This window comes from Argiope bruennichi, chromosome 2 (assembly GCF_947563725.1).
Source record: "Argiope bruennichi chromosome 2, qqArgBrue1.1, whole genome shotgun sequence".
In the NCBI taxonomy this organism is placed as follows: domain Eukaryota; kingdom Metazoa; phylum Arthropoda; class Arachnida; order Araneae; family Araneidae; genus Argiope; species Argiope bruennichi.
Genome location: NC_079152.1, coordinates 67,359,003 through 67,379,840, shown reverse-complemented (window position 1 = coordinate 67,379,840; position 20,838 = coordinate 67,359,003).

Sequence of the window (20,838 nt, the reverse complement as noted above, 5' to 3'; positions counted from 1 at the left end):
AAAGGCGTTTCGTTGCATGGCAGTGTTTAAAGCGTGCAATAACTAATAAATGAGCTGATTGCAGGGCTATAAGGTAGTTTGCTTCAAAATAGAGATTTTTTCATTTAATAGTGTTAAAATAAAATAAATGGAAACAAAAAGATGATTTTTTTTTAATGAGAAACTATAAAGATCATTTTATAATGCTTTTTTGTATAATATATAGTTTGATTATTTATAACATAATAGCAGACTGTCTAAATCAAAGGTCAGTAAATATTTTTCACTTCAAACCTTTTTCTTTTCTTTTTTTTTTAATTTTCACTCCAAATCTTCAATAAAATAATAAATACGCTGCACTAGTTAAAGAAAAACAAATTTTACTTAAAACTGTTTTTTATTAGATTTGTTAAATAAAATGCTTTTAGGCAACAATTTTGCCTCTCTTGTATTGCAAAGATTTGCGCCAATGTAGACAGTTGTTTTAGTAAAAATGATTAAATGTTAGATTAGAGGCAAACATACGTTCGTAATAAATGGATTTTCCAGACTATTATCACGTTATTTTTGTTATCACTTTCAATAAATAATAAAAAATTGCTTATAGTTCGGTAAAACAAATTTTATTCGATATACTTTGCATTAAATTAATAGATATACTTTTCATTTATCAAACAAAGAAGATTCTTTAAATTATTTTTTCTGAAGAAGAAATATTTCAAGAATTTTCAAATTGAAGCCGAGTTTAAAATTTTTGAAACCAGAATATTGTTTTAATGATCCTCCTTGGGAATTAAATTCACAATTTAAGAAATGCTCAGGTTTATTTATTTATTTTTCAGTTCTGGAAACTTTATATGATTCGATTGATTGACCCATAAAACAGGATAAGATCTAGTAATTTATTTAAAAACTAATTTCAAAATGCTTCTGTTATTCAAAAGCATGCTTAGATTCAGCAATTAAATTATGAAATTTTACTCAACTGAAAAATCACTGTACCTGTTAATATTTGGGATATAAATTCACTTGATCTTTTAAGTGGACGATACAAACTATCGTAATTTTCGATTTGGGCATATATTACAGGATGCGACAGAAAAACCCGGACAGACAATTTTTAATATAACTTTATTAAAAATAAATAAATTAACAAAATATAACAAATAATAAGAAGAGTAGACATTTTTTAATAAATAAATTTAATTGTTTTCAACTTGATCGCCTTTTGCAGATAAGCAGAGGTGCAAACGCTTATTTAAATTTCCAGCAATGGTCCGCAAGTCTTCTACCTTTATTGCATCCCATTCCCGCCGAAGCCTTTACTTTAGAGAGTCCAAACTTTTGTGTGGTTTAGTGCAAGGACTAGATTCCAAAATAGACTATACACAGTAATCCATGGGATTGAGATTCGGGAATTTTGTGCCCACACTGCAGATGAAAAGACAGATTCCATCAGACACCGTTTGAGAGACACATTAAGCAAACGAATGATTTCACACTGACGTTTATCTTCCACTGACGTTTAATACGTTAACAAAAAGATAAATTATAAAAATATCTTATAATTAAAGTGGTGGACAAAAATAAATGAACACAAATTGAAAATAAATTAGTTAACCTCTATTCTATGATGCCAAAACTCTGTCCTAGATTTTTTTGCTGCACCCTTTATTATCTCAATCTTAATACAAACGAATTCAAACCTTAGACATTTGCACAGAACTATGCGATTATGGTTTCATTTTATATTAATTTCTACGTTGATTTAGTACTATTTAAATATCAGAATTCATACAATTCAATACATATGAATCGCATGAATTATTATGCTATCATAAAGATATGTGATAACATAATAATTTGTAATATTATTTTTTAACTTATCCAGTCAATAGAAAATAATAAGTAATATTTTTTATTTCGTTAAATGAAAAATGCTCCCTTTCCTATGCAGCACGATAGAGGAATTTCAAGAAAATAACCAGTAAGATATTTTTAAAAAATTCAAAATTTAGATACTAATTATCCATTAGTATGTTATAGAATCATTTCAATTCTAAGTAGTACAAACACAAACAACCTTGCGTTGCGGGGAAAAGAACGACAAAACATCTGTATATGTATAAATCACAAATTATTAAGAGATGTAGGAAATAAAGTAGATAATAACTGTACAGAAAAGTGCAATAAAAGTTGCATACTATAGTTGCCATCTTGTGTTATAAAATGTTAAGTAGATGCCATTGCGTTTAACAATGCATTTTAGTTGGTCTAGTGTCATGCTTCACGTTTGCAACGGAATAGACTCTTTGGTTTCTCAAATTTAATTCTTGATATTTATTAATTTTATTCTAAATCGAAGAATAGGAAGCTTTATCCCCTGCTCGCTTTCGCTTTCTAACACCGATGTTTTTCGATATTGTACGCGATGTTCGTCAGTTCCCGTTAACAAGTTTTTAAACACTAACCATTCGTTCAATACTGGAAGCTTAATCTTTCTATGATGAGTACATAGATTTTCCGATCTGCCTACTTTCGATTTAAAATTCAAAGCTCCAAAGTGAGAACATTCTTTGATTATATCTCCAATATCTAAATATTGAATCAATTTTTCACATTTTGCCACCAATTTAGTAGTTTCAACTTTTCTTTTCCAATTGACTGATTTTCTATGGTTTTTCTTCGCATTTTTTCTTCATCTAATATCACTGCACGCCCCATTATTATTTAAAAAAGGAATGCGAAGTTAATACTGAATTGCTTGAATATTCAGGCAGAGATAAGAAAAATTTCCATTACTCGAAAAAAATTAGAAAACTGTAAGTTTATTCATTAGTGTTGCTGTGTATCTGAAAGTAGATTGAGCAAATAACATTGTTTAAACTCATTTAGTGTTTAATTAAAGCTTTACTTTCCCATTTCTGTAACCATTTCACCGTTGATTTCAATATAAACACTTACTAGGACATAATAATAATTTTGATTAAATATTTCCAAACAATACTGGCAAAACTCGCTGACTCGCTATCTTCCCATCACAAAGTGAATAAATTGCAATATTTACATATTTTTTTTTTGTTCAAATAGATGGATAAAATTATAATTAAAATTGAGTATTGATGATTACTAAATTGAATTTTTTCTGGGATTTTTATAACAGGAGATTTTTGAAAATTCTTTTAACACAACTAGTACATAGTTCTTTCACTAGTTTTGATATAATCTGCTGAACGATTTTAGCTCCTGTTTTTCTAGATGTAACAAATAAGTTAACTTTAATCATAAGCATTTTGTATTTAATTGTTTAAATCATACCTTGATAATATTTTAACCTATCATTCCTTTATAAATTTTTTGAAAAACATGCGCATTTCATAAAAAGTAATATCTTATTATATTTTATTTTTTCCATCTTTTAAAGATTTTTGAAATTAAATGAAGAAAATAATAGTAATAACTTCATTAAAAAATATGTATTGCAAACAAGTATGCATTTTATGTAAAGAAAATTTTAAATAAAGCTTAGATTTTACCAAAAATAAATATTTGTAAATTCTTATTTAAACAATTTCACATTTTGATTGTTTTGTTCAAAGCTTGGGTATATAAAGCATACTTTTAATTAAACAGAAAAGAAAAAAAGCTTGTGCAAGTGTTTCTATGCGAGCATACCTAAATAAAAATATGAATATATTTTGCCAAATAATTTTAAAACAAATTTTTGTCAAAATAACGACATGAAACACAAATTTTATAAAGCAATTTATAAAATATTGTTCTAATAATATGAAATATGTTTAGTAAACAGACTTAATCTTATAAATAAAAAGACAAAATTATATTAAATAATTCTTCCTTTGTAAGATGCACAACAAAAATTCATTCTTTAGTTTTGTTATATATAAAATAGTTTCTTGTAGAAAAGAAATTACATGGGGATAAAAGAAAATTCTGAAATAATCATGTAAGCTCATTATATTTTTCAACACATGTATACGACTATTTTTATTCCAAAAACAATTATTATTTCTAGACCCGTGCTTTTTTCTGAAATTTTCAGGCAAGGAATGTTTTTATCGTAATTACTTGTTTATAATTTTCTTGTATTAACATTTGATTTATATTTCTGCTTGCAAAATCTATATTAGTTGACTAGAGATATTTCCCATGTCCAGATCCACGTCGACTTCCCCTTTCTAACTCATAAAATAATGATTTCATTTGAGTTTAAATTAATTGGATACATTATTATGCTTCTGAAGAGATAGTTAATCCTTTCAAATATTGATCGAAATGTTCAGTAATCCTCATTCATTTCAAATATTGCATTTGATAATAACTGTTTGACTTCACGAATTTCGTCTATAAAACTTCCATTATTTCATTCCATCTTTAAACTACATCTGAATATTTATTTATAAATCTATGTAGCAACAAATTATATTTTGTTTTGAAAATCAAATTTTATTTCAAATGTTCGACATGATAAATTTGTCCCATTTTGACTCATAAAATTAAGTAGATGTAAAATTAATGGAATGTTATTTAAACTCCTGAAACATATATTGTAAAAAACTGCATTGGAAGCAAGAGGTACATAGTTCTACTGTGACTGCGTCAATCCTTTTAGGTCCTGTTTAGAAATCCATGATACACCGCCGTGTTTAATAATAAGGTATTAGTTCGGAGTCGGACGATTCCAGGTTCAAACAGTGATTCCACTAAAGATCTGCCTGATATGCAGGACCAGTGTTATTGAATCTGAGAGCTGAGACAAAATGTCTTCCCTCTGCTGTGCTGCAGAAGAATGGAGAAGGAGTGCCAGCTCAGATGTCGTCTTGATCTTCTGTTTGGGACTCACAATTACGAAGTCATGCTAAAATAAGCCTTGTGTTGCTTCCAAACGAGATGTTAATAATAGAACTTAGACTAAACTCAAAAATTCAATTTCTCTTGTTTGCACTTTATCTTAATATTGTTCCTTGGTTACCTATTGATAAATGCAGGAGGATTCCAGCTTCAAATCCCTATTTCTTCTAAGAAAGCCTAATAAATAAGGCTAGTACACGATATCAAACACCTTCTGCTGGTGGTATGAAGATGTTTAGAGGAGTTTAAGCTTCGGTATTTCCTCACCATCTGAACTCGATTCAAAATTACGAGTTCTTTCCATAAACAGGCCAAGCCTAGCTTCATAATTGTTGAACCAAAATAAAATTGAACTTTTTTTAATATCATCCCCTTCTTCCTCCTGTGCCATAGCAGGTTCTCAAGCTTTAAGCGAAGGGATAAAAATCCTCAATGTTTACAACATTTTTTTAAAGATACCTAAATTTCCCTTTACTAAATCGGCATGTGTCAAAGAAATCCCAATTAAAATCTCATTGTAAAAATTTCGGTCTCATTCTCTCCTGCTTTTGTATCGCGATGTAGACACATATCTTTTATGATCGTTTATTGTGCAAATTATGCCCCCCCCGAGATGGAATAAATCGAAGTTAAAATGATGACTTTATTTCAAAATATTGCTTTAATATTGGGAATGGGAATCAGGATAACAAGTTATTTGATAAAATTAAAAAAAAATGAAGCGATGATTATCTTATAATTTATTATTAAATTCTTAAAATCATACAAAAAGCTGCACTACATTAAAGTGAATATTATTGGAAAAAAAAAGTCTCACATTTTAAAAAATGCAAAAACCGTCTTCGAGTATATTTTCTTAAAAATGTATCAACAAAATCTTTATAAAATTGCAAAAAATTTGTATCGTTGCTTATTAGTTACTTTTAAACGTAAGCCTCTTATAATGTTCATAATTCGAAGAATGCTTGTGTTAAATATAATATTTCTAAGTTCACCCTTGTTAGAGCTAATATGTAAGAAGATGCATTTCTATATTATCACTAACATAATTTTACCTGTATAAAAAAATTATATAAATTTTTAGAAACAGAAATACAGATCATTTTTCATCAAATTTAAATTAACAGCACCTGCTCAGATGGATTATCTTTGAAACTATTTGAAGTTTTGTCAAGTGATCAAAGCGAATATTTCATCTACTGTTAATAATAAATGTAAACAAAGAGCGTCACTTACGAATACTCTCCTATAGTGTGAAATACAAATGTTATTCCTTTTCCCTGCAATATAAAACCGCAGATGTTTAGCATGGTTATAAACGGCATGATTGTTCATTTTTTATCACATAGTTTTCCATATTCATTTCCTATCTATATATTTTTAGTTCTGAACACAAGAATTGTATGCTGCGTAGAATATAAAGAATATTGGTATTTTTGTATTATTTAATGGATTTCCTTCGGAGAAGAATAGTAACAAAAAATGCTATTAACGTGCAATCTCTAGTTATTAATCGCTATGATGCGGTTAATACACAAATACCGGAAAGCAATATATGTATTTTGGATGTTTCTTTTTTTTTTTTTCGCATGATTGAAGCCAAAATTTGGCGTAGAGTTGCATTTGTAATCACAAGCATAACATATCAAATTTCACTTATTTATTTTGTTTTATTATCATGTGAGAATATGATGTTTTGTTTAGGGGTTTTGAAGCTCGAAATCGCGTAGGTAATGAATAAAGCATAAATGGCAATTTTCATCATCTTTTAATCGCATATAATTTTTTATCTGCTTTTACCAGTATTGCATTATTATTATGTATGCTTTTCTGACAGCAGATGCGTTTTTAAAAGATTGACGAAGAACTATGACATCATAGCTGATGCCATAGTTCAAAATCGGTCGATATATACATACACAGAGAGAGGGTGGGAGAAGGATAGAGACCGATAGAGAAGTCTCGTGATTGTTTCAAACAGGTTTAAACTGGTTAATAACTTAAATTAATTAAGACAAATAATGACTTAAAAAATAATAACCTTCTGACATGATAATTTGAATTTGCGACCGTAGATTTCATTTAATTTTTTTTTAATTTATTTTTTTATTATCTTCTTCCTTGCATACAAAAGTACAGGTCGATAGAAGGTTATGTTCTTGACGGATTTGGTGCTAAATTCGATACAAATTGACACTTTTGATATTAAATCTGTGAACCAAATTTTACCTATCGAATTCTTTTCATTTTGTAGCTTCCCAATTAGCTTGTAATAGGTAAGCGGGAAATCTGAAAGGATTTCGTTAAAAATTTGATAAAAGTTTACAAATTTAGTGTTAAAACCATAAATCAAACTTCACCCTCTTGTTTTTGTGTAATCTAGTTCATAGATAAATAGATATGATTCCAAAACTATGTTTATCGAATTCAAGGCGGTTTGTATTCGATAAAGATAAGCATCTAAATATCTTCTTAACTGATTGCATTCTATATAAATACAAGAATTATTGCTTATTGTATCTAAGCAAACATGTACAAAAGATTTTTCATTCTGTTTTAAATCAATTTATAATACAGAATTAGATGGCAATGCAAAACTTTTTTACCTAATTATTGAAACGAACTAGAACTAAAATAAAAGAAAAAAAAATGCTATTTTTATAAAGAAAAGCAAATGAAATCCCAAAAAGGCTTTCATCGGTTTCTTTAGCATTAGTTTAAATATACAAATATATCCATTCTGTGAGAGTTTCTGAATGCGTAGTTAAGTCGGATATATGACAGTATTTTGAGGAAGGTGATTGAGTGAAAAGACCGATTTTTGAACAAAATATAAAATAATTTTATTCAATAGTCTTAATTTCTGAACAATTTTTTAATCGTCTGAATTCTGTTTTTAAATTCATTTATTGGAAAATTATATTAATTGTTATATTTGCATAGTAAAATTTCAATGCGATTTCACATCTTTCATTGCAATGTTCACAAAATCTAAATTTTGGTAAAATATTCTACTAAAAGTGTCATAAATTAAAATGCTTTATTCAAATTCGTTGTAATAATTTCTAAATATTTTATATTTAACCTATAGTTCAAGAACTATAGTCTGCTCACTAAGTTCAATAAGTTCAAAGGTTTCACAGTTGTTTCAATACTTCACAATACACAATCAAAAGGAAATTCCATGTTATGAATCAATTGAAGCTTAGTACTTAAAAATTAAAAAGAAATAGAGCTTCTTCCTTAGTTTGAGAATTAAATAAAATATTTCCTTAACTAAATAGCTTAAGAAATGTTTTATTTAATTGCATTAAAATATTTTGAGCAAATCATATAATAACACCTAAGTTAGGAGGTTTTTTCGTTTTTACTCATTTTAGACAGAAAAGAAAAAGACCATATTTCATCCAGTTTTTTTTTAACTTATGGCTTTTAACTAATATATTTTAATTCCATTCGTGCTTTTTCCAATATATTTTGAGTAAAAGTTCAAAAATATAATTATTTTATAAATTTTTTTCAAAAAAAATCATTCCGATTTTAATCAGATACCTTAAATGCTAAATGTATTTGGACTTCTCAGATAAGCCTTGCATCATGACAGTTGAAATCATTATTTCAGTCTATTTTTCAGTATTTTTGAAAATCAAAATTCATCAATACAGCTAAAAATTGTGAAACCTTTAGCATTGCAATAAACATCCAAGAAAACGCAACTGCTGTCATTTTCGGTCTTTGTACGGAATTCAGTCGATTGTAGAGAAGTCACTTCCAAAGCTGACCTCGGTACTTTCAGATGTGAAACAACACGCGAACAATAAACTTGAGAAATGATGGTACCACCAAGTGATGTCATCATTCATTCATCACCGATGTTTTCGTCCCGTTTTTATCGCCCGAATCTTAGTAAACAAAATTTCTTTCTTAAATGGAATAGACTTCTTTTCAAGGAGACAAATCAATAATTACAGTTTGAAAAATTACTTGATTTCGACATCGCAAGAACTTTTCAAAAAGGATATTTTAGATTTTCTTACTCTTTTCATAGGTGAAAAAAAATTCTAACTCTCTTTAGTTGAAAATTTACTATTGACTAGGGAAATAATTTAGTAAAAACTGCTTAAAATTATTTATTCATTTAGATTAATTAATTAAAATTATTCATTTATATTCAAATAATATATATATATACTATTGCTATCTATTAACAAGTTAATAGAATAGGTAATAAATTAACTTTCTTTTATTCAATGTATAAAAGAAAAAGTATTACAATTTCAAAAAATTCGAACTCGAGATTTTAAAAAATCTTTAGCTTTCAATCCGCCTTGAATTCGATAAAGAGTAGTATCTATAGGAGTCGTTTAAAAATATTCCAAAATAGCGATGGTTTGTCTTTGTTCTTTTCCCATTCCGCAGTTTTGAGAAATTTCAATAACTTATGAAATTTCAATAACGCCTTTTATGTCCTCTTAAAATTGAAATAATTATATCCATAACGATGTTAATTTAACAGTCGTGATAGTTGTCCTATGATTCTTCGCATCTTTTTAAATATTATTTTTAATATTATAGCAAGCAAACCGTTAACAAAATTTTAATATTTGAAATTCTTCAGTGAACAGAGTTCAAATGGATAGTAAATAAAACTAGACAGGATATTTTTTGAACGCCAATGATAGTAAGCTGATAAATTAATTCTTCAATAACTATGCTCGAATTTTCATTCTATGTGAATGGTATCATTGATATTAAAAAATATACTTAAAAGTATGGTACATTTTTAAATATCTCAATAATCTAATGAAGAGAATTACATGCTTTAAAAAAAAAGACCTAGTTCAACAAATATTTGAAACAAGCTTTTAATTTGGAGTAAAGATCAAATCTAAATTTCATCAATTTAATTCGTTGCATTTTTTAGCTTCGTGTGATCGAATTTATAGATAAGATGCTCAGATATAATTAGTATTATTTAAAAATCTTATTTTTTAGAATTATTCAAAGCTTGGAAAGAATTTTTTTCATACAAGATATTTATTTTCTGACGAGAGTCATTCTTATTTATATATGTAGCTCTATATACGAGAAAATAATTACTTTATAAAAACGGATTTTGAATTTTCAAAAATTCAGAAAATAATGACAAAAATAATCTCATAACAACTAAAGGTGGAACAAAATAATTCGGAAAAAGTAGTTCACATAGAAATGATCATTACATAAATGTTACTCAAATTTGCCTTTTAGAGTTCCTTGTGAGATTAACTTTTAGCCATCCAAAATGGGGAAATGAAAGACTTTAATAATAACTAATTCTCAATACTTCTTATTTTAAAGCAGCGAAGAAATTTAGAAATTTATTTGAAATATATATGTTACAGTGAATGTGACAATTAAATTATCAATAAAAGACTGATTCGTTTTGATAAGGTTCTCTCTGCTGACAATAAAGATGAATGCGCTCGTGTGTTGGCGCTGTATAGGTCAGATGGTTTGACCTAAAGTTAGGTTATAATGCAAACCTTGGAAAGATTTTTTTTAAATTTTTACTTAGAATTTCATTGAATTATCAATTAAGACAAAGTTTTGCGCTTTTCTACGTTTACTTCTAAAAATATTATATCATTTAAATGATTTTTTTTTAAATTTAAATAATGTCTTCTTAATGATACAAATTTAATAGTTGTGCAAATTTCTTAAAAAAAATTTTCAATTTTTAAAAAATATATATATGTTTTTCAACAAATGACATTCTTGCAATGAAATTCAATCCTTTTTCTTTTTGTTTCATGAAATAATTAATTGCGTGACTTTCTTCAAATCGTCGTATTGAATATGAAAAAGAAGTGACTGAAGTTCTTTGCGTATACAAAGTATATTGATTTGAAGTCTTTGACGTAAAGCTATGCGATTGTGCATATCCCATTTCTGCCTAAAATGCAAATGTGGAAATATTATTTCTGTGAATATTTTTATTGTGAACTCAAAAATTGGACGGAAAAAACAAATATCAAAGAAGACGATTTAAGAAATTTTCTTTCGTCCCTATTATTTTAAATTAGTTTGCAGAGAAAAAATATAACTAAAAAGTAAAATCAACTATAAGATATAATTTGGCTAAAATGGATTTACCTTGCATTTTTTTATTATTATTTTACTAATTTATTTTACTTGTTTGCTCAAATTTTATTAATTTCTTATCAGAACAAAATAAGTCATTACTAATCTACTTTTTTCATGCTTTATATATTTAACAAGTAAATGCTCCATCTCAGTGATTGACAATTATGCTAACCTAATTTTAGCAACGCACACCAAGTAAGAATCAGGAGTCAATTCTTTATCACGTGGCTCCAGTGATAAAGAATCGAAACACATTCATTTATTTTTTTAAGTAATCTAATTTATTTCTAACGTATCAAATCTAAAAATAATATAAAAATGTAAATGCTTAGCTCTGTTGAAGAGCCGTTTCGTAAATTTCATGTAACCAGATATTAAATTTGTTGGGATAGAAAAAGAGACACAATTATTAAGGATAAAACATTTTCTTAAGAAACGTATTCAGCTTCCGAAAGAAAAAAAAATTATAAGTTTAGTAAAATAAAAAATAAAAAAGGTTCTTTTATATTGGAAGTCTTCGCTGCATAAACAGTTTTTTTATATAAAATGTTACATTCTTATCTTTATTTTATTATTATGTGCATTATTACATCAATGCTTATTAATTATTAAAGTGATATCATTTTAATTTTTGGGAAATAAAGCCTTGAAATTTTTATTCAGCTGAAAAAGAATGAGTATAAGAATATGAGTTCACATCAGTTCTCTCTTCTTTCTTATTTTTTGTAGCTCTCTTCTCCGTGGATTTTTTTTTTTTTTTGTAATGAATGTGACATTTAACAATTGAATAAATTCAATGTATTTAATTCAATAAAAATAAGGTATCAAATTTTTCGTGATATATTTTGTTTTTTAACAGATACAAAACAAAAAATTATAACTGTTGTTTATTTAATATCATCAAAATGATTTCAAGATAAAAGGAATTTAAAAAAATAAATAGTTGAAATTTTTCAATAAACAACAACTAACTGTATTCAATACATTTTTTGGGAAAAAAATATTATTTTAAAGAATGCTCTGAAATTTAATATCTATGTTTTTGAATTTCTCTCGCTTTCTTTTTAAAACTAAAGCGGAGAAAGTAAATATTTCCCCCCTGAAAACAAGTTAAAAATATATTATCAGTGAAAACCGAAGAAAAGGTAAAATGAGTATTTTGCTTTATATATGAAACTAGAATTCGTTTTCTTAAGACAATCAAACAATATCAGAAAATAACAAGTTTATAAGGCTTATAATTGTCTTCTTTCAAGGTAGTTTGTCGTGTTTTAATTTAAAATTTTAAACATTGTTTATTTTACATCGAGTTTAACATTTCACGTATAAAAAAGTAATTCTCATTTCTTTAGAATTTATATTGCTTCTCATTTCTCCATTTTAGAAGTGTCATTAAATTGTGGGTAGCTATTAAAGATATCTAAAATGGAAATGATAATTTTATATTCAAGTACTTCAGAATTTTTTTCATTTTTTTTTAATATTCTTAAACTCCTAAAATTTCTTAAATTTCAGCAATATTTTCCAATTAATCGCATACTTTTTATTCATTGACTTATTCCCTCTTTCACACACACATATATGGGCCGCAATGGCCTTGTGGTAAGGTCTCGTCTTAGGAGCTGGAGGGTTTCAGGTTCGAGATCCGATTCCACCGAAGAACCGTAATGTGAGTGAGTTTGGTGTATGTTAAATCAGTAGGGGGCCAAACGTTCTCCTGCTAGTTTAGTGTGGAAGTTTGGAGAGGGGGTGCCAGCTCAGGTGTCTTCCTCGTCATCTGACCGCTGTTCAAAATTACGAGGTCCGTTCCTAAATTTCTATAGTGTTACTTTAAAACATGACGTCAATATAACTAAATTAAACTAAACTTTCTCGCATACCCACATCCACATAAAATTTTAGACTTTGGAAAGGACTTCAGGTTTTTATTTTCAAAGATATATAAGTGAGCAATTTGCACTGCATAATAGTGAAGAAAACTAAATCCAGAAGCGTTTTTTCTCAATCAGTTGAAATGAAAACATGTTATAGAACTGCATTTTTAGTTAAAAAAAAACGCATGGCAAAATGTATTTACTTAAATCAATGCGTTTTAAAATTATATCATTATATACATGTGAAAGTATAAAATAATGGATGGTTAACCTTTTGACAGATATTGTAGAAAATTTTATAAGGATTCAAACCTTAGAAACAAAAACTGTGTACCATACCAAGTATGTCTCTTTGCATTTTGTAATTATCGTGTACATTTATACTCGGGCAGTAGAACATACAATATATTTCATTAACATTTTGGAAAAATTCTACAAATTTGGTGTAAAGACTAACTACCAAATATCATCTACCTAGCTTATAATTTGTCAGTTTCAAAAGAGTGTTTGAAACTGACAAATGTTCTTTGTACTATATTCATTGGCAAATAAACATAATTAGGACGGAGAGAGCGTTGATTTGTAGGCATTCGTCAAATTCCCGAATTTGACTTCTTTTGACGGCTACATTAATTTACTTTCTAATATACAAAAGTTATAATTTTATAAAAGATGAACTAAAATAATTTAACTCATCATCTTTATTGCATCGAAAAATAATTCAAATTTTTTTAAGTCATCCGTATTGGTTATAAATGTTTAATTTTGAAAAACCATTGTGGATCAATTTTTGGTACTTATTCTTTTCATTTATTAATTCGAGCTTCTAAAAATTTAAATAATTAAAAGAATGGAGCAACTAAATTATTTATAGTCAACTGTGATTCTTAAATCAGAATCGTGGGTAGATAAATGAAAGATGTATTAACTAAATTGCTTTAAATATTCAGTATCAAAGGTGACATTTATTTTTCAGTCATGCTTTATCGGTTTTCAATATTTAATTTTCAATTAATTCGATTTAAGCTTATAATGACTTACTGAATGTTTTGAAGAAAATAATAATTATTTATTTAAAGCATTACATTAAATGAATTTGCTAAAAAAAATCAATTACATTTTCAATAATATACAAAAACATTTTAATAACGTTTTTATACAATACTCGTAAAAACTTTAGTTGCATTTGATACTTTAAAATATTGGGTGGTACAAGCGTCTTTCTAATTACAAAAACTGTTACAAAAGAGCTATTAAAAATAAGTAAAATTTTTATTATAGCAAGGTGCTTTTTGAATTTTTTTTTTTTTTTTTTTTGTCTAAACAGGTAGCACAACTAATGCAAAAATGATAATTTTGCATTCGATTATCATCAAAATGGTAACAAAGATGGAAAATAATTCAAAACGTCGTTTAGTTCCATGAATTCAAATCATTCGTTATTGTACAATGACAATTTTGAGGCTACATAAAGAGCAAAGTCTTTGCAATGCTGAATATATTGGTATACTCAAATTTAGGACCCCGGATGCTGTGTCTAGTGTGACAATTGAAATTTTGGACAATACTTGACAAGAACTTGAATACCACCTTGACATTTTTTAAGCTGTTAGGGAAGAATTTACTGATGTAAGTGATTTTATTAAAAACTTTATAAATGCCATTACAATAAATCGAACAAAACCGTATGGCAAATTATAAGAGTCTTTTGCAATTTTCGTAATTAGGGAAAAACTTCTATGTAATGGATGAGTTCAAAATTTTTCGATAAAATGTAGTAATGTTTCAAATTATTTAGTAATTAAAGAAATGTTTCATATTTTTTTAAGTTTTAATGAAGCTAATTAAATAAGTTAAATAGTATAGCAATTATTGCACATAAAATTATATTTATAAAAATGTAGATTTTTTTTAAAAAAAATTGTGCTATTTTAAAGCGTAATAACTGACTTAAATATTCTCATGTACTAAGTGTAATATTCTTAGTAGACTATACATAAATGCACAAGGGTTTATATTATTCAATTCAATAAAAAGATTCATTTAGAACACAATGTGAGTAAAAATTGTTTATTTAAAAATATTTAAAAGTAACTGTTTTTTTTATGTTATTATTAATATTTCTTGATTTTTTGGCAAATCTTGATCAACATATTAGTTAAAATGGGTAGCTATTTTGATTAAAGGGTTCTAATTCATTCCTTGGTGATATAAGTTAATGTTTTAAATATCGAAGAATATATTTTAGACAAATGCATAAGTTAATGCAAAAAAATACTCAAAGTGCACTGAAAATCGTTTGCATTCTGCAGTGTCTCGCATAGAAATGTGAATAGTAACCTTAACCAGCTACTCCGACCCGCCCGCAGGCACATGGATAAATCTGATTGACCGACCCTCCACGACAGCAACGTTGGCAGGAACTCCTGAGGGCCATCACCGACCACGGTACAACCCTTCTCGTAGGAAGTACGTCCCGTCATTGATAGGAAGTAGCCAACCATCACCATTTCTGTACCCACCCGGGCAGCGAGAACCAACCACCATACCAGAAATCCTCATCCTCATTTCTGAGGTACCCCTCCGGTGTAGGAAAGTGGATAATATATGCGAATTCATGCTGTTAGTTTTAATAAGCATGATATCTATAAATGAGGATTAATCTAATGCAATGCATCACATTAATAAACAGGCAATAGATATATAGTATATTTTTACGAAATCTAAATTGATTTGAGAAGATAGATGTGGGTTCATTTCAGAATAAAATCAATTCTAGATACTTTAAAGAAGCAAAACAAATTGAATCGTCGTGTCATTTTAGATCCTACTTCAAATTACCCTACACTGCACTGTGATGTCACTGCGTCACCGTACACTACGCTGTGTGTGTGTGTGTGTGTGTGTGTGTGTGTGTGTGTGTGTGTGTGTGTGTGTGTGTGTGTGTGTGTGTGTGTGTGTGTGTGTTTTCCATATAAAATGTATCACATTTTGACTTAACACAAAGAAACAGGTGATTATCACCATTAGGTACAGTAATACACGATGGTACAGTATTTTTTTTTCCCTCATTTGACTGTGAGGAAGTTTTCTGAGTATTCGGTCACTTCAATACATACGCACCCGATATTACTGCATATCTCCCAACAACTTACTGGATTAAATGTTGATCGCTACCCGAAAGCATTATCACAAGGTGGCTTTTATCTCCATCTTCACAGTACCGCGGATCTAGTATCCTATAAAAACATATATTGAGATGGGAAAAAATATCCTGCTGCATTGGCGGTTTCATTTTCTTGATATGAGAGAGGGCTATTAGTAATTATTCTTGTAAATGAATTACCTTAATTTTAGAATTCTTTTAATCTTTATATCTTGATTTAAAAAGAAATGATATTATTTGCATCTTTTATTGCCATTGTTTATTCTTTTATTTTTTATTGACGTAAGGTTCGAAAGTTCTTTTTTCATTGAATGCATGATAGACATTATTGATGTATATTATATACTGAATCATATTTTAAAATCTAATTTAAATCTTAATTAATTTCCTAATTTTTATTTTAACTAAGCTCATTTAATTTCATTCTAAAATGTTTTCTTATTTCCTGATCCAATTCCACTTTTTTGTTAATTAATTCTACACGCGCTCTGGAAAACTAATTATCTCATCAGTTTATCAAGCTCCTAGTGAAGGAATAAAAATCCTTAATGCTTACAGCATTCTTCCAAAGATACCTAAGATTCTCTTTTTTAAATCGACACATGTCAAAGAAACCCCTATCAAATTCTCATATTAAAATCACTGAAGGAAAAAATTTTGCGGCTCTTGCTCTGTATCACGATGTAGACCGTCGCATGGCTTATTCTTTATATAATAATTATGCCTTTCGTCGTGAAATAAATGGAAGTTAAAATTTCCAAAAGTTTCTTCTTCGCCATGCATATATATATATTTATTTATATAATTAAATAAAACATCTTTCTTTAAAATAAAAATCGGAATGCAGAAGAAATGTCGAGAGGCTTTTTTTTTAAGAAAATCTACTTATTTCGATATTTATTTCAAAAATTAAACTAATACTGAAAAATACAATTTTTCCCAAGGACATCGAAATAAGCAGAACATTGCGTCAACAAAATCTATTTCATGGTGAATGTGAAACATTTCATCAAAAAAAAAAAAATTGAAGAAAAACATATATTTAAAAATAAAAAAAGAAAGAAAGCTCTTTTGGTATATAGATTCTCCTTTGGTTTAACCTTCAATTTCATAATTTTACCCTTGGAATATTAACAATATTATCTTTCTCTTTCTCTATGTCTGTATGTGTGTGTCTGTCTGTCTGTCCTCGAGTATTCTCAAATTTTATTTTTTTCCTACGCTGAATGAGAGACTAAAATCTTAATACACCTAATATTTCATATATATATATACCTAATATTTGATATATTCATATATATATTTGGCTATAAATTTATCTCTTAGTCTACCCAAACATCTGATTACATTTTCTTTCTTAAACTAAATGCGTTGCTAGAAATTACTCCTTGTAAACAGGAAGTTCTTCAGTAGAAGAAAAAACCACAGCTGTGTCTGTTTAAAAATTTTAAAATAACTTACTTTTACTTCCTCTTATACGAAGTATAGAGGAAGTATCAACTCAAAACATACGAACTCGAGATTTCGACGAATATTCATGTTTTAGATCTCTCTGAATTCGGAGAACATATTCTTGGTTTATTCATTTTCTCTGTATGTATATTTGTATTTCTGTGAACATGATAGTTCAAAAATGATTTGAGTGAAACGGACAAAATTTAGTATAGGACTTTACGATCAAAGTTATATATTTCTATCAAATTTTGAATGAATTCCATTCACACGAAGTATGACTGTTAGTGCTAGTAAACTTAATAACTACAGAATGCAAAAAGCTAAAATATGATACACAAATTTATCATCTAAAATTTAAATTGTATCAAATTTAGACCAAATCTGTTAAAGGTTGACCGCTTGTTAGTCTGTTTAGATATGTAGTACCATGTTAAATTTTGGTTTCAGTCTGCCAGTTAAAAGACATCCGAAATACATATTCCACCGATAGATTTAGTGAAAATTCTAGATTCATGCCATATACCTTAATTTCTTAGCTATCGTTCACAAATGCCAACAAGGCAGTTGGAGCCTAACCCAAGATCCACGATTTTATGCGGGGGTGGAGGGTAAAAAATATTTTGGAGAGTATGCAAGAAAATTTCGTGAAGACCACTCCCATTGGTGTAAATAAATGAAGTTAGCTTTATTTCAGACGGGGGAAATGAATTAATAATGTACTGACGCCTCTCGAAATGACATTAGTCTAACAATATCTCACAAAATACAATCAGATGGTATCCATTGATTTGAAATTTGAAAGCCAATATTTCGAGACTTGAATCTACCTATAAATCCGCCATAATCTCGTCAAAGACAAATAAATACTACATCTATACTGAATTTGCTGTCACTACTCTTCATTTATTTACACGGGGTGGAGGGTAAAAAATATTTTGGAGAGTATGCAAGAAAATCTCGGGATGACTACTCCCATTGGTGTAAATAGGTGAAGTTAGCTTTATTTCCGAAGGGGAAAGTGAATTAATAATGTACTGATGCCTCTCGAAATAACATTAGTCTAACAATATCTCACAAAATACAAGCAGATGGTATCCATTGATTTGAAGCTTGAAAGCCAATATTTCGAGACTTAAATCTACCTATAAATCTGCCATAATCTCGTCAAATATAAATGTTACATCTATATTTGCTGTCATTACTATTCAAAAATCAATTGTATATCTAAGTAACCAAATAAAACATTAAACCTGAAACTAGACAGCTGCTAATTTTTTCGTTGAAAATATTGGATAATGTTCATTAAAAAAATTAACTCAAAAAATTTCTGTCAAAGCCTTTTTTAATAATTTATTTGCAAAAGAATAGAAATATTCAATAGAATATCACTAATTTTAAGGCAGGCCTTTTCCATTTGCATCTAAAATGAATATTACCGGAATGGAAAACTGAAGACTCATTCTGATTCAACGAACAAAAAATTATGACATCTCATTTTTTTAGTACAAGTTATAACAAATGCAACGCCGGCTACTGCCTATTCTATTTCCGTTAAAGTGTTTTTCTCTTATTTCATCTAAAACTCCGGTTATTTACGAGCAGGTTCAGGCATTAAAAAAATCTGGTCTTGGCAGACATGACATTTAACTTGTTATGTCTGAAAAAATAGTTCTAAATAATAAAAAGAAGAAGAAAGTGGCGCCGAGTTGACAAATGCCTTTACCTGCGGTGAATACACGCTTTCTTCAAACTCGTTTTTTTTTTTTTTTTTTTTAAGATTTTATTTTTCTATTACAAAAATAATGAAATTGTTTTTTATTACAACTTTTTCATTAATGGAGTATTTAAAAAAGCCAGGAATATTTATTAGCGAATGATTCTCATATATCATTTTTAAAAAAATGCATATAATGACTAGTTAATTTAAATTTCTGGAAGGAAAAAAAAAATTACGAAGATATTTTTGATATATAGGCGTCTTAAAAATGTTGGTGCAGTTCTGAATATAGATGCAAAATCAAGAGATAATATTTAGATTTTTTTTATTATTTCATTTTGTTTAAGTGCATACAATATTTATAATGTATTGCACTTTTTCGCAATAGTATAATCAAAATTTTTAATCAGTTTGCTTTCATTTTTAAAATTCTGAATTCTTTGCATTAAGTTAATAAAGTTAAGAAAAAATTTAGTAGCTCTTTTTAATAATTATTTTACATTACCCACTGTTTCTTCTAAAAATTAAAGGTCCTTAAACTTCTACTAGAAGCCATCCATTGCCATTTTGATTTGGTGTTTCCCAATATACATATTAAATGTTGTTCTACGCTAAATAGGCGATGGAAAAAACTATGAGTTGATGTGCCATTAGACAATAATAATATTACAGAAATCCATTATCCACATGAAGCATATTTAATAAATACCAAAAGGTTGGGATGTTTCTCTTTTGTTTGGATGAAGTTTGAATGGACGAAAATATATAGAAACAATGAAAAAAAACCTAAAGAAATTCACGCACATCTTATTTAAAATGCCAGATAACCTTGACAGATTCACAGTTAAACTGATTCAACTTCAAAACGTCACGTGCTAAAAAAAAACCAATAATAACACTACGGATAGAAACCCTTTATTTAAAGTAGATTATGTAGCGCTGTTTTACATTTGTCTCTAAATGTCGTTTAGAAGATAGCAAATTCAAAATGTGATTCCTATAGTTATCTCTTTGCCAGTGAATTAACCCTTTAAAGGGTCATTTTTTTCTAGTCTATTATGTTAAAATATTTTTAAGCTTGAAATTATAATAAGAAAAGGGATTTATTTAGCTTATTAAATAAATTTAATTTGATTAATTAATTAATTTGGTTAATTAATAATTAAGTAACAAATCAAGACACATCATTTTGTGTAAAATTAAAAACTGAAGCATCTAAGTTTCTATCTTTCTAAAAAAATTCAGAACTTACGAAAATCTACATAATTTCATACAAAGTTTGATAAATTTGGTGGGAAGCATACTTCCCACGGCCCTAGAAAGGGTTAAATTAATGACCAAAAAAATTAAGCTTCAGGTAAGTATACACCATAGATTTAACTAAATAGTGTAACAGTGTAATTGCATCAATAATAACATGAGAACCGTGTATAACTTTTAAAGACAGGTCTTCTGAACATTTATTTCAAAAGTTTGTTATTCATATTGAATCCTACATTATCCGCCTCGTTGCGTGTAACTTTTAAGGGGGATTTTTTTTTATTTAACTGCATGACTTTAGTATTGTAAATCTGTATTTCATTAAACCTGTCTTGTACATTTTTCTAGTCTTTCTTTTACTTAATTTCATAACGTAAAGCCCTAGTAAT